Genomic DNA, 15,876 nt, shown 5'->3' on the forward strand with positions numbered 1-15,876 from the left:
TATAATCCCAGCACTCTGAAAGGTGGAAGCAGGAGAATTACAAGTTTGAGTACTACCTATGTAACTTAACAACACCGTATCTCAAAATAAAAAATAAAAGGGTATTGGATGTGGTTTGGTATGAAAGCCCTAGGTTGAATTCCCAGTACCAAAAAGAGTAGTTTTTGAAATTTAATGGCTTATGTGAAGGCTTAGAGAGGTGAGAGGTAGAGCTTTCAAAAGGTGATTAGGCCATAAGGACTTCTGACTCATGAATGAGATTAAGGGCATTTTATCTTTTTAAACTCATTGTTCTAAATCACAAGCTAAGAACTTGAAAACATAGGATATGTGACCAGTAATCCCTAAAAACCAGTGTCTCCACGTGAAAATGGACAAGTGAAGAGTGTGCCTGTGACACCTTGTTGGGAAAGGGCCCTCAAAGAAACTTCCAGGAATCTCTAACTACTGAGCAGAGACATTAGAAGGCATTATTTGAATTTAGACTCAGTTAAACTTAGGATCAAAATGAAAGAATTGCTATCATCTACATGATAATGCCCATCTGCTCCCTAACACTTATGTGTCCAGGGAACTTAGAGAAAAGTTTTGAACATAGCTCTCTTGAGATGGCTGTGATCTCTTGCAGAGAGCAAGAGAAAATTAATAGACAATTGAAATGTCCCACTGAGGATTTCATGTTTCTGTCCTCCCCAGTGGGATCTTGTTACCTTTCTACAAACACCGAAAGTACAGGCTTATGGAGAAATACACTGAGATCTTTAACGTAAAACTACGCAAGTTCTTCTCGTGTGCACTGAACCCCAAACCCCGACATCCCTGTAGGTAAGTGTCACCTTATTCCAGAAATGAAGAATCAGAAGGTGGGAGAGTCCTAGGCAGGCTAGGAAAAGAAGCCTAGTGAAGAATTTGGTATACTCAGAGGAGCTATCTAGCTACAACCATCACTCATCCCAGAGGATGGTTTACTCTGTAATGCAAGGATAAATTATTTTATTAGTACTTTTAATGGTTTAATTTAATAACATAAAATTAGTGGGTCTTTATATATAAAACAGTAAATCAGCTAATTTCAGTTTTGCATTCATTTTTCAGAGTTAAATGTCTTTATTTGATTGCTAAATCAATTCACAAGGAAGATATTATCTTGTCACTTTGCACTGAAACTTTTAAATTTGTGTTTATACCTATGATGTGAAGTTGACCTATAGGGTATTGTAGTAACACACCCAACTAGGCCCTTTTGTGTATCTAAGGCACCTAGTTAAGTCCTAGATATGAATCATTCTCCTGTCTGAGTAGAACTGATGGCCTAACATTTTCATTTTTTTTGAAGATCTAGAAGGGGTCATGTTTCTACGGACAGCTGTCATACCCTTTCCCCTCACTCTTCTTCACACTCCCTTAGTATTCTGAGAAAGAACTAAAAAAATTGCCTCAGTGTCCATCTGCCACCTGAAGTTAATTTGTGGCTGAGCTTTGAGCTGCTCTGACAGAAGGTACATCTTGCCTGACAGCCACAGTGCCACTCCTAGGTGCAGCTACTGCCTCTCTGAAGGGGTTTACAGGGAATTGCACCTATCAGGAGAGATCAAGAAGGAATCTGGAGCAATTGTTGACATCCCCAAGGTTCCCAAGCCCAAATAAACCATGATCAACATGGCTAGACCCCGTGCAGCTTCCCTAAAAGGGACAGCTATACCTAGATTAGCTCCACCATTTTTTTTTTTTTTTTGTAGGGGGGATCAAACTCAGGACCTTGCACTTACAAGGCAGGCACGGTGCTGCTGAGCTAAATCCCTGGCCTAACTCCACCATTTTTGCAGAGGTGCAGCAGCTGTCAATTAAGCAGCCGTATGTTCCCCCAAACTTTTATCATAACTGGTGGATCAGCCCTCTATACCCCAAAACCACCCAAGAAGATATCGGACTACAGCAGTCTTGAATTTGAGCCAAATAGCAGAATTTAATTTGGGCCAATCATTAAGACTGAATCAGAAGTTTTAATTTGGGCCAATCAGCAAGCTGCAGGCATAAATTTAGACCAATTCTTTCATAATTCTCAGGTTAGTCTAGGAGGTCTCCTTCTGTTTTGTTGTCCTGTCTAAATAGAACCTTGCTACTCAGTGGTCCTGTAAATCTATGCATTCATTTGTTTCTAGGATAGTGTTGGCTTGGAAAGTCCTTTAAATCTATTCAAGATTTTCATCCTGGGTCATGTTGTCAGAGGACCTTGCTTTAAAAAGAGATACAAACACTAGGTACTGCTAGTTCAAAAGAGTTCTAGAAACTGGTGGCAGAAATCATGGATATTGGTGACCAAGACCAGCAGTAGTAGTAAGCAGTGGTCCCAGCCAGAACTGACCAGAGACCAATCCCATCAGAGGCAATAATGGGGATGGTGACAAGAGGCAGCAACTGGTAGTGAAAAAGCCATTAGCACTGATTGTTGTTGAATAGCAGCAGTGTCTAACAGTAGCACAGACCAGCAACTAGCAGTTTCAATAGATGGTAACTGGCATTAACTGGTACTGACTGGTGGTATTGTCCAGCAGCAACAATGAGGAACCTAAAAACCAGATGTGGAACACTAAACACTGAGGGCTATAGACATTCAGAGCCCAGAATGTTCAAGGCCATTGGCAGTTAAAGTACAGATCCACCAGCCGAGTTATACTTTGCTAATTCATGTTCTTTGCCTAAATAGAGCAAAGAGTACTCAATTGATTGATGACAAGAACAATATGTGGATTATGTTTATATTCCATCTGAGAAGGGAAACATGTGCTCCGTACTTTCCTTCACCCTGTAATCTGACCACTCAAAAGGCCATAGAAAGAAAGCTCTGAGGACAGTTCTCTTTATATTGTACTTGTGTTCTCTCTTGGCCACTGGCTAAGTGAATCACCCTGAGCATTCTAAATTAGTTCTGGCCCATTTGATGACACTATGTACCACAAGATTGCCCATGGTCTTGAAAATGGTAAAATAACATAATGTTTCAAATGAATTCTTCCTTAATCAGGGTATTATTGGGAAACTGAACTGTGTTACATTTCTCCTCATGGTATTCCAGCCTTCATTATTTACTACAAGAGTTCTCAAAGTTGAGTATTCAAAAACAATGAATAGATTTCCCTATGACATTTATTACTTCAATTATGTTCTGTTTTTCCATATGCTTCCCACTACGCCTTTCCTACTTCTTTCCCAATGTGGCCTTATGAATGTGAACTACTTCAGGACTTTCTTCTGTCTCAGTTTTCCTTCAATTTATTTATTATTTATTCATTTATTTATTACTAATTTTTTTTGTACCGGGGATCAAACTCAGGACCTTGTGCTTGCAAGGCAGGCATGGCACCTCTGAACTAAATCCCCAGCCCTTTATTCATTTATTTATTACTCTCAAGTTTCTGTGAGAGTAGCTTATTCCTTTCACTGTGTAAAATGAGATTTTTTGCTTGGTACATTAGGCCAGCAAGGTGCCTTCTCTCTCCTAAGAGCTTCATTCCAGGAGGTGTTATGAGATCATTCTGCTGGTGGAGAGAGTTCCTGTCCCATCCACTGGTCTCCTAAACTGCAATGCTAGGCAGGTATGAATTGATCAGGCATGGCTGGATGACAACATGATAAAGAATTTATTTTAGCTTGTTTTTATGAAAATTTATATTCTCCAGAACATATTACCTCACAAAATAATATTTTAGTACAGAAAAAGCTTTATACCTCTAGTTATATCACTTATATACAAATACAGTACAAAGATATTTATGATATGTTTTTCACTAATATGTGTGTGAGCTATAAAATTTGGAGGCAATTATATTTTCTGTCATATCTCGGTGGAAGCTAATATAAATTGGTGATCATAAATACATCAAATGTTGTCGCTTTCTTAGATTAATGCTGTGGAGCAGGGGATCAACTTTGATGCACCAAAGATTTGCCAGTTTCATGTAATGACTCCCTGATGCCACAATATCTTGTATTTTGTACAAACATATAGCATTTGCAGCCAGCTACCCTACCTAAATTATTATCATCCTAAGTGATGGTGAAAATAATATAGTAATATCTTTTCAATTGATGATTTGAACATTTGCCTTGCCATTTCTAGAAGATTTTATATTGGTAACAATAGAATTGTTTAAAACAAAAGTAAAATATACTCTAAATTTCAGAGAAATCACACAAATGACAAATTTATAATTTATATTTTAATTCATGTCACCTCGTTATTTTAAGATATTTATTATCTTTAATGTTGTTATATATTTCTTAAGGATGTTCTTTTCAACATTAGCAGGATATATGTTATAACTGACATAAAATAGATGTATAGGAAATAAATTTATGTCATTTATGAGTACACGAAAAACAAAACCATTTTGGGCATGTGCTTTGTGATAGTATGTGCTCCACAAAGCTCATAACCAGAAAATCAGATTATGTTTTGTTGTTCTTTCTGGGAACATCACAGGAGCAAACTTTAATATGCTAAATAAATAAGTGGACATTCAAAAGCAAATCAGATACTGAATGGGTCTTTGAAAAATCAAAGTGAGGCAAAAATACAAAAATACCTTCCACAAAATGAAAATTTAACTGCAGAGCTACTACGTGAGCCAGGCAGTAAGAACCATAAACCAGCCATGATTGGAAAGCTGTGGGACAGAAAAGGGAGCCATAATGCATCCAGGAGGAAGTTAGGTGGACTTGAGTACAGAATGGAGAAAAATACATGTTGGGATTTATCAACCATAATAAAGGTGTAGTGATGGTTGAGGTTGATGAAGGTGTTAATTTTTAAGATGAATAATTTTTGTGCTTTTCTCCTCAAAGATTATATATATACTTCTTCCATGATGATGAATGAAAACAACACACTTTACAAGTTTATTGGCCTACATATCATGTTTTTCTTAGAAGTCAGCATTGGAATCATTGCCAACACTGTCCTGCTTCTCTTTCATGTCCTTAAATTTCTTCTGGAGCACAGGCCCAAACCCAACAACCTGACTATTGGGCACTTGGCATTTATCCATACAGTGATGCTACTAATCCTGAGTTTCATAACCAGAGACATGTTTGGGTTTAGAGTTTGGGGAGTGATACCATATGTAAATCTGTTTTCTCTTTGTACAGACTGATGAGAGGCCTCTCTATCTGCACCACCTGCCAGCTGAGTGTCCTCCAGGCCATCATCCTTAGCCCCAGAAGCTCCTATTTGGCAAAATTCAAGCACAAATCCTCACATTACAACCTTTTTTGTTTTCTCTTTTTATGGATCTTTAATATGTTCACCAGTAGTCTTTTCCTAATCTCCACTGGTACCACTGCTAATATGACCTCACACCTTATGTTTTTCACTGAATCCTGCTCTCTTTGGCCTATTAGTTACTTACTCCAGTACATGTATTTCTCACTGATGACCATCCGAGATGTTTCTTTTATAGGGCTCATGGTGCTCTCAAGTGGATATATGGCGATTCTCTTGTTCAGACATAAAAGACAATCCCAGCATCTTGGCAGCAACAGCTTGTCTTCAAAGGCATCCCCAGAACAAAGGGCCATTTGGACTGTTTTGTTACTTATGAGTTTCTTTATGGTCATGTACTTTTTGGACTACGCTATTACCTTCACTTCTGGAATGTCATAGAAAAGTGACCCTTCATCACTGTGTCCAGATGCTGGTGGGCAATGGCTATGCCACAGTAAGTCCTTTGATACTAATCAGTACTGAAAAACAAATAATCACTTTAATATATATGTGGAGCAAAGACAGTAAAAGTTTGATTATCCAGTGATGGATAATTTCCCTGAAGATGAGCAAATACTTTACATTTCTGTGGATTCCTTGAAATATATGGAGTTATTCTTTTTCTATGTAGTATATTTACTTTCATATATGTGTCTGACAAGAATATGCTAGATAATTTAGCACTATAACTCTCCAAGGAAATTTGGGCTTCTAATTCTAATAATAGTTACAACTAGAGCTCTTACCCAGTTTCAAACTCTAAAAAATGAACCGCATCATAAGTGTTATAGAAATAGACTAAGAAGAAGGGAATTTAAATGTGCAGAAAAAAATTTTGGTGCTTATCATGATTATAGTTCTGCATGTATATGTTGATATTTATTAATTTGGATATTTCATGTATAAAATTTATTTTATTTTAGTTATACTTCAAGAAACTTATTTAAAAATAATTTGAGAAAGAAAACATGAAATCTGAAGAAACCAGTTGATAATGTTAATAAGTTGCTAAATAATGTGTGTGAGATCTAAGTTGTCCAAAGAATATCAGTAACTTTGTATGAGATAACATGTAAGCATTGTCCTTATATCATGCAGGAAAAATCTCCTCAAATTCCACGAAAGAAAATTACTATGGTTGTAATTCTCTAGACATTTTAATAATATCAGTAAATAACCACAAAATGGTAACAAGTTTAATTATCCATTCCTTTGCCATATTGCACAGTCTTAGAAAATCTATACATTATAAATACAGAAAAGGCATTAGTGAAAGGCAGAATATAACACAAATTCAAATCCTCAATTCTTTATGCTTGCTTTGGAAACCAGAAACTCAATAATTCCAACCATCCTTATATCTTTTTTAATATTATAGGGTTTCCAACATCAAAATTTAGAGTAATTTTCATTTTTGAAAACATGAAATAAAATCATTACAATTATTTTCTTCTGGCTGAAGAATTTATAGCCATACAAAATAGATACATGCTAAATTTAGAATTTCTTTAAAAACATTTTTTATACAGCAGATTCACAACGTGGGTACAACATGGGTCAAACTACAGTCAACCTATAGGATTACAAGTATACCTGCTTAGCTAATATTGATTCAATAGGGAAATGAGTCACATAGCAAGGGCACATGGAAAGAACAAAGGCATTTTGGGAAAGGGAAGGGAATAGAGGTCCAGATGTTCTGGTCACCCAACTATGTGTCTGATACCTGAGTCCTCTGGACCAGGTGATGCTAATTATAGTATAACCTCAAATTGCTGTTTATCTCAAAGGCCTGGCCATTGCATCTCCATCCTGAGGCCTAGCTCTCTTCAGATTTCCCTCCAACCACAATTCTGATGTCTTTATTTTTTTGTGCTGACTTCCTCAAGGGCCCAATTCCTCTCAGACTGCATACTAATTTCTAACCTAGCTATCTGTAATAATTTCTTCTAAACCAAAGCCCAGATATTCAACCTGAGATGAATGTGGCCTGGCTCAGCACCATCCTACTCAGCCCTGTGGCAGAGCCACAAAGGGCAAGATGGTGCCACATAGGGCTTCTAGCCCAAATTATCCACCAATCCATTTCTTTTTTTTTCAGTTTTTTAAAATTATTACATATTTGCAGTGCACAATGATTACATTCCTCGTGGAGACTAGTACATGTGCATAACATCTTAATTCTTTATTTCATGCCCTACCCCTCCCTTTCTGTCCCCCTATTTCTTGATCCTCTTCTCATTTGAGAAAGAGCCATCTCCCTACTTCCTATTATTTATCTTTCATTTTGCACTTTGCTTATATGTTGGGTTTCTTGTATAAGAGAGACCAGGTGATTTTTAAGCTTGTATGTCTGATTTACTTCACTAAATATTATCTACCTACCCACTTCTTGACCAGCCTAGTCACCTGCAGGAGTAGGGAAAGTCCAGGGCCACTGAAGGAGGCAAAGGGAACACACTTATCTTGTCTACTTTCCCAAATTTTCTTCTTGAAAAGAAAACCAAGTGTTTAGAAAGCTCTGTGCCAACCTCCAGGCCAAGATAATCCTCCCTCTAGCCCTGCAGTGCTTGAATATCCCCCACAATGCCTCAGGGTCAGGAGCCACAACTCTCAAATGAGAAAGCCCAGTCTCAGAGAGGTGAAGAAACTCTCCCAAGGCCCCACATCCAGTATTTTGCAGGACCTGCAGCCAATACAGATGGTCCTCCTTTAACAGCCTACCTGGTTAACAACCGTTCAGACTTACAACCCGCTACCCAGATTTGTCACCCATCTCTATTTTTTGTACCATTCTGTGCATCTTGTTTATAGAGTTTTAATGTCCTTTTGTACCATGCACCTTGTTTACATAGTACTATAATTTTTGCTGACTGTACTGTACAATACAAGACTGTACTTTTATGTTCTGTTACATATTACAGTATTGCATGTAAGAGTTATGCAAATAAAGGCAAAGTCATCACGTTGGAGCTCCTTTTGACCATTTCTTTGTTCTGAATATTGTAATGCACATACTACATACATTTAGGGACCAATTCATTTAACGATCTAGCTGCAGGATCAGAACTGGTCATTAAATGAGGAATTTTATGTCTCCCTGATGTGCAGCCACAAGTATATAGGGATGAAACCATGAGCTTAGCCACATGCCTGCAACAGTGCCTGATGGCTGTCAGTAGCTCTGCTTCTTCCCTGCCCTTTCTTTCACTTCTTTTTTGTTTTTGAACTGGGCATTGATCCCACGACTGTTGCACTGAGCTACTTCCCAGCCCTTTTTGTTTTCTATTTTGAGACAGCACACACTAAGACACAGAGTTGCCCAGGCTGAGCTGAAACCTATCATCCTTTTACCTCAGCCTCCCAGAGTGCTGGTATTACAGGAGTCCACCACCACACCCAGCTTCCTCATCCTTTCTTCTGACCTAATGCAGATAGTAATCAGCTGGCAGAGAGAGCATGCCTGACCTAATGCAGAGAATAACCAGTACACACTCTAGTGTGCACATTACACTAGATTGCCCCAAGTCTTAGAGTTTTCCCTGACCTGCCTCAGAGGGCTCAGGTGCCAATATTCCATGAAACTGCAGGTGGCCACATTGCAAGGGTGACGTAAGGAGAGTGTCTCAACTCCCTGGGGAATCTTGTTGTGGGGAAGGGAAGGGGGCTGGGCAGCAAAGGTCTCCCAAGGAGATAGGAGGGCTGGATCTTCCAGGCCACCAATAAGGAAGAGCCCCAGGAAGAGGAGACACTAGCCTGAGCCTTCTCTGGAACAGTTCTGATCACCAAACATGAGACACCCATATAGAAGCCCCAGAGGAAGAGATGGGCTTTGGGCTGAAATGAAGTTTTCCTAGGAGCTCAACTTCCTTTGTATTTTTGCTTTTTACTGAATATGTGTATGTGACTTGGATTAACAAAACATGCCACAGAATTTGAATTTATGATTACTTGTTAAACAACTAGAAGAGGAGAGTTCCTCAGACCAGACCTTGTTGGGTCCTCAGGACTTGGAGAAGCTGGAAATAATTGCTCAGTACTGCCAAGGACCAGGGTTGACTCTGACACCACTCACTGAGGCAGCTGGGAGACTCGGGGACAGGTCCCTGCATGCCAGCCCAGCCTGCACGTGGGTTAGAGATATGGCTTGGATAAGTCACCCCACAGTGGGAAACTCAGATGCCACCCCCAGAACTGGGATCCCAAGTCAGCCCTCCCTGCCCTCTCCTAGGACCTGAGGAGCAGCTGAGGGATGTGTCCTCTGACCTCACCATATTCACATGTCCTGTGTCTCAGAACAGGATGAGGCTGGCCTTGATTCATCTGCCAGGGAAGTAAATTCCTGCCATTACTCCCTCTTCCACAACCCAGCTCTTTGCTTCATGCATAGAATTTTGGTTGCAGCCCCTTTGTAGTTTATTGACTTCATCCCAACATTTTTAAAAAAAAGTTTGAGGGACTTACCTGCCAGTGAATCAAAGACCTAGGTTGAGCCTATTGAACAGGGACTCAATCTCTCTCTGAGCACTGGAGGCCTTGGGTCCGCTTTTTATAATTAACTCACAGTAATTCTACAAAGTAATGGCATCCCCTGTGATGTTTCCATATATGCATATACTCTGTTTTGATCATGTCCATCCACCCCCTCCCTAACCTTCCCTCAGCCTACTTCCCAGTCCCTGATAATCCCTCTTCTACTTGTAGGTTATCTTTTAAGTCTCCACATATGAAAGAGAACATGTGTAACTTGTCTTTCTCTGTCTGGCTAATTTCTATTAACATGATGTCCTCCTGTTCCAATCATTTCCCTGAGAATTTAGTTTTTCTCCATGGCTGCATAACACTCCACTGTGTATTTACACTATATTTTCCTCACATGCCTATACCCAGGCACCTAGGCTGGTTCCTTATCTTCACTGTTATGAACAGTGCTACAATGAATGTGAGCACGAAGGTGTCTCTTTTGCATGCTGACTTCATTTCTTTTGCATACATACCCAAGAGTGGGGTAGCTGGATCCTACAGGAATTCTATTTTTAGTTTTCTGAGGATCCTCCACACTGATTTCTCTGCTTCCCATTCCCACACTTTATCACCTCCTCTACCACAAGAGATTCCTTCTGTAACATTCACAGCTACATTCTAGATTCCAATTTCAAAAAAAACCACATTTAGTCCATTCTTTCAACAGCCTCTCCCTGTCAGTCATCTCTCTGCCTCTTAGTATTGACAAAATCTTCTCACCACAGCTGTAGGGAAAGCCCTTATTTTCATCACATCAAACCCCTTTCTCCTTTGGCCTTCTTTTATGATCTGGATTTACTCAAGTATATAATTTATTTTAGTATTTAGGCTAACTGGCAGCAATCACACTTGTAACAACAAATCTATTTTCCTTTGCATATTAAAACAACAATCATTTTTCACAGTGGCATTCTGAACAGCGAGATGCAGGTGGAAATCACTCCTTCAACCTTCTGATAAAGCTAGTGAAAGAAATTAAGTCAACTACAAGCTAAACTCTTTCTCTCTGACTATGTGGAATGCAGATGGGATGGTTGGAGATCCAGTTACCATTATGGGCCATGAAGCAGCAGGGAGGATGGAAGCCACATAATAAAATGATGAAGTGGACAGACAGAAACCTGATAACTAGGCAGTTCCCAAACTAGACCTGTATGAAATCTTACATGTATGAGAAGAATAAACTTCTCTATTGAATAAGTCAGTGTCATGTTAGGTTTGTTTTTCCTTATAAACTAGGCTGTAACTGCTATCCAAGCAGAAGAAAATAAAAGAGATCCATACTCATCTTTGTGTCTTCTATAATTTTCCCAACCTTGATGGAGGACATTTCCACCTATCTTCCACCTCACATCCCACCTTGGAGTAAAGACACATTGCCATTAATTCCCCTTAAAATACTCCCCCTTGCTTTGAACATACTTATCCCACTGTTCTTGCCATTTTCCAAGTGGTCCTGGAAGTACTCTTACATGAATCTTTATGAGAAGTGATCAAAAATACAGTAAACACTACTGTGATGTGCCATCCAACAGGAAGGCAGGCTCATAAAAGAATTACAGTGTATTCTCATCCACATTAGTCACTGGATCTGGCACTGTGAGACCTCTGGCTCCTCCTCAAAGTCAAAATGACCATGAAAGGTAAACACACTGAATCTATTCAGGACATTGAGGCAGCCAGGGTAGCATAACAAAAGACACTTGAAAGAGGACTTTCAGAACTGCTTCAGAAAGTGGCAAGAATGATAAGTGCATTTGAAGCAAGAGGTAGTACTTTGAGAAGGATTAATGGGAATGTGTATTTTACTATAATTTTTAAAAATTTAAACAGTCCCCTTATATTTTGACTATACAATGGTACCTTGGTTCATGAACTTGGTTCTTTCCATGATTCTGGTCGCAACCCAAGTTGGGCAAGAACTGAATCAAATTCAACGGTTAGGTCCAATGTTGGTCTTATGGGGAAATTTGATTTGGTTCTTGCCCAGTTTGGTTTGTGACAAGAATCATGAAGAGAATTGGAGTTAGTGAACCAAGGTACCATAGTACCTTGTATAAAGAAACAAACTCCAAGATGAAAAGGATTTTTATCTTTTTTGTTTACTACTATGTTTCCAGTGCCTGGGACACAGTAGTTCCTCAATAAAATGTGACTTTTAAAATTTTTATTTTATTATCACATGTTTGCAGTACTTGAAGCTTACATTCATCTTAAGCAATAAGCACATGTACATAATACGTCTTGATTCCTTTTTAATCTCCTTTGCCTCCCCACACACCTCCCTCCCTCCATCTCTAAATCTCCTTTCCCTGTTTTCATTATTATTGTTATTATTATTTTTAGTTCATGTTTACAACATATAGTGTGTACATGGAGTTCAAGGTACAGCTTCACAGTGAGTTCATATTGCCCTTCTCTATGTCTTCCCTGCCTGTCCTGTATCCTTGAGCTCTCCACAGGATGTGCTTATACAGTCTGGCACACAGCCTCAACAGGCCTCTTGCAGGACAGAAGGGAGTCTTTGAACAGATGGGCCTTGGGTTGAAGCTCATCACTTTGCCCAAGCCTTTCTTCTCCCTCTCCACAGCCTGGCATCCCTCATTTGACATGACTTTCCTAGGGTCCTGCTGTGTGCCTGGCACTCAGATGGGCATGAGGGAACACACAAAGAAGACCTCACATCCTGTGATTCCATGATCTCAGCAGCAATCTCAGAGTTTGTTCCAGGCCCAGAAGGTCCATCTCATGCACAAAAATACCTGTCCAGAGAAATAGGCAAAGGTGGACTGCACTTGGAACCCAGGCATCAGTGGTGCCCACTGGAGCCTTTCCCAAGATCCTGGACTGAGCAGGAGCTCAGCCACAGGGGGAGTGCGTGGAGTGTGAGGGAATATGTGGAGCTGACTAAAAGCATATTTGTCTTTGACATGTTCTTTCCCTTCTTACCACCCACATACTTCTCTTCTAACAACTCATTCTGCATGAGGTTCCTGCCTTCCCCAAAGTGGGTTTTTCCAGACTTTTTATCATTGAGGCTTAGTTCAATCAGTACCACAGCCATCCAGAGGGGTCCCTACCCACCTCTGCTCCTTGCCTTCCCTCCTCAGTGCCTTGCCCCAGCTCCACTTTTGGAGCACTGTTACTCTCAGAAAGTAGTGGGTTGTCTTGCTTCCTCACTGGAATGTAGGCTCCAGGAGGGTAGTGGGTTCACTGATGAAGGCTCAAGGCTTAGACCATGCTTGGTATGTAGTACTCACAAAATGCCTGATGAGTCTGTTTCCGTGACAGCTGATGGAATGACATCTAGGAAACAATCACTGAGCTTTATACTTAAGTATAGTGGTCCTTCCTGGATTCTGTGGATTCAATTGGTCACTTACTGAAAATATTTCAGAAAGTTTTGTGTCTGTACTGAATATGTAGACTTTATTCTTGTCACCATTTCCTCAACAATATAGTATAACTATTTCCATGTCATTGGCATTCATTTAGAGATGATTTAAAATATATAGGAGCCTACAATCCTAGCACTTGGGAGGCTGAAGCAGGAGTATTACCATGAGTTTGAGGCCAGACAGGCTACAAAGTGAGTTCAAGTCCAGCCTGGACTACATAGCAAGATCCTGTCCCCAAAAAATCAATCAATCACCCAGAGCACCAAAGAGCAGAGCCCCCCCACCAACAGAGGAGGTGAGCCTCTCGGGCAGCCAGTACCACTGCCCCAGAGTGCTGAGGAGCAGAGCACCCCTCTCCCAGTGCAGAGGAGGCAGACCTCTTAGGCCGCCATACCACCACCCCAGAGTGCTGAGGTGCAGAGCCCCCCTCCCTAGCACAGAGGAGTTGAGCTGCATGGGTGCCAGCAACCTCTCAACCCCCTTTTCCTGTGGCTGTGCAAAGCCATTACCTGGATCCACACAGCAGAGTTGCAGGGGTCATAAAGGACATTGTTCTGAGCTCAAGAAGATAGAGCAGAAGTGAACAACAGAAAGAGGGCCTCTCTGAGGCTCCTTGATGAAAATTAAAGCCCACCAGAAAAGTAAAGAAAATCACTGCAATAACGGCACACCAGACCACCTTAATTGGGGGAGCAGCAGTTTGGACCAGAGCAGCGCAGTTACAAGCAGATCCCAGCCAGGGCTCTGCCCCAACCCCAGAGGCTGGGGCACACTGGCCCAAGCCAAGGGCCCACCTGGAAAAGAGCTGCACAGGCACACAAGCAACAGTCAGAGGTTTGCCCCAATACCATCAGTAAGTGCGTGAGACCCTAGCCAGAAGCTGCTCACACACCAGGAACTGGGGTGCACAGCTCCCAGCCAAAGTCCCTGCCAGACAACAGGTAATTAGGGCCCCTAGCCAGTGGCACACCTAGATACCATCCAAAGTGTGCACAGGCCCCAGCCAGAAGCCCATCCAGACAACAGGTCAGCTCAGGGATCAAGAAGGTCATCTTTCTGAGCCCAGGAATTAGTGTACTGGTGAGCAGCAGAGAAAAGTCTGCGATGTGGCTTGCTGAGAATTGAAGACCACTGAGTGAGCAAAAAGTTGCCTCAACAAAGGCACAGCAGGCTGCATCTGTTGAAATGAGAAGACACATAAACAAGTCTGAAAACTAGACTTCCAAATCACCTAAGGCAACTCCAAAGGGAAATGTGATGGAACAATCTGATACTCAACCACCTGGACTCCCTGAACTGGCAACAAAAGAGGATTTGGAAAAAATGAAATCAGAAATAATTTCTCAGATAACAGCAGAGATTGTGCCCACAGTGCAATACATGATTATTAAATCTAGAGAGGACACAGATAAAAAAACAGAGGAGCTGAGGAACATGATGGAATCCCAACATAGGAAACAAATGGAATCCATAAAACAGATGCAAACAGATTTCCAGGAGATTAAAAACTTCATTGAAAGTTTACACAGCAGAATGAGCCAATGTGAGGACAGAATTTCAGATACAGAAGATAAGCTTGCAATTAGTGACCAGGAAAAGAAAACTTTCTTTAAAATTGTAAGGGACCACAAGAAATCAATCCAGCAGTTGCTAGATGATGCAAAGAAGAATAACGTAAGACTGATCAGAGTCAATGAAGAAACAAAAGAGAGTGCAGACGACATAAAAAATTGTTCACAGAAGCAATGGCAGAAAACTTCCCAAGAAGGGGAAAAGAACTTGACATATAGATAAGTGAGGCATATAGAACTCCAACTAGCCTTGATCAAAAAAAAAAAAAAAATCTACACATAGGCATATAATAGTTAAGATTCCAGAAACCCAACAGAAGAAGAAAATTCTACAAGCAGTTAGAGAAAAGAAACAAATCACATACAAAGCAAAGCCCATCAGAACCACAGCAGACTTCTCAATGCAAACCCTCAAGGCAAGAAGAGCTTGGAGTGATGTATTTCAAGCCCTAAAGGAAAATAGCTTCCAACCCAGATTGATGTACCCTGCAAAACTATCTTTCAAAATTGATGGAGAAATATATATTCTGGTCATAGGTTATAAGTATTATAAATATGTTGTGGTTAAGGACTACTTTTCATTGTCTTAATGATGTCTTTTAAAGTTCAAAATTTTGATGGAATCTCATTTATCAATTTTTTTTCTTTCTAGGAAATTCTTGCCTACCCTAAATTCATGAATATTTTCCCTTATAATTTCTTCTTAAAGTTTTATACTTTTAGGCTTTCATATTTCGGTTCATAGATCCTTTCAAGTTATTTTTATGTATGGAAATAAAGGATTGAGGTTAGTTTTTTACATACGGTTACCAGGCGTTCTAGTACCATTTGTTGAAAACACTATCTTTTCCTCTGCTCTTGATTTGAGTTTATATTCTATAAAATGTTAATGTTAAATAATCTTTCAAAACTCAGTGGACCATATATGTGTGGTTCTATTTCTAGATTCTCTGTTTTATTCCAATGATCTATATGTCTTTCCTTACACCAACATTGCCTTGAGTACTGTAGCTTTAGAGGAAGTCTTACAATTAGGTACTAAACATCTTCCAACAGTTTTTTTTCTTTTTCTTTTTACTTTTCTAGGTCCTTTGTACCCTACATAACTCTTAAATTTCAA

The 15,876-nt window shown here is 40.1% G+C and overlaps 1 pseudogene; it reads left to right on the top strand.

Annotated features, from left to right (window-relative positions):
* The first annotated feature begins 4,865 nt into the window (after positions 1 to 4,865).
* On the top strand, positions 4,866 to 5,810 carry LOC101715324 (vomeronasal type-1 receptor 90-like; annotated as a pseudogene).
* The last annotated feature ends 10,066 nt before the right edge of the window (positions 5,811 to 15,876 follow it).

This window comes from Heterocephalus glaber, unplaced genomic scaffold (assembly GCF_053883595.1).
Source record: "Heterocephalus glaber isolate CG9 unplaced genomic scaffold, H.glaber_assembly_v1.0 deba00001428, whole genome shotgun sequence".
NCBI classification, from domain to species: domain Eukaryota; kingdom Metazoa; phylum Chordata; class Mammalia; order Rodentia; family Bathyergidae; genus Heterocephalus; species Heterocephalus glaber.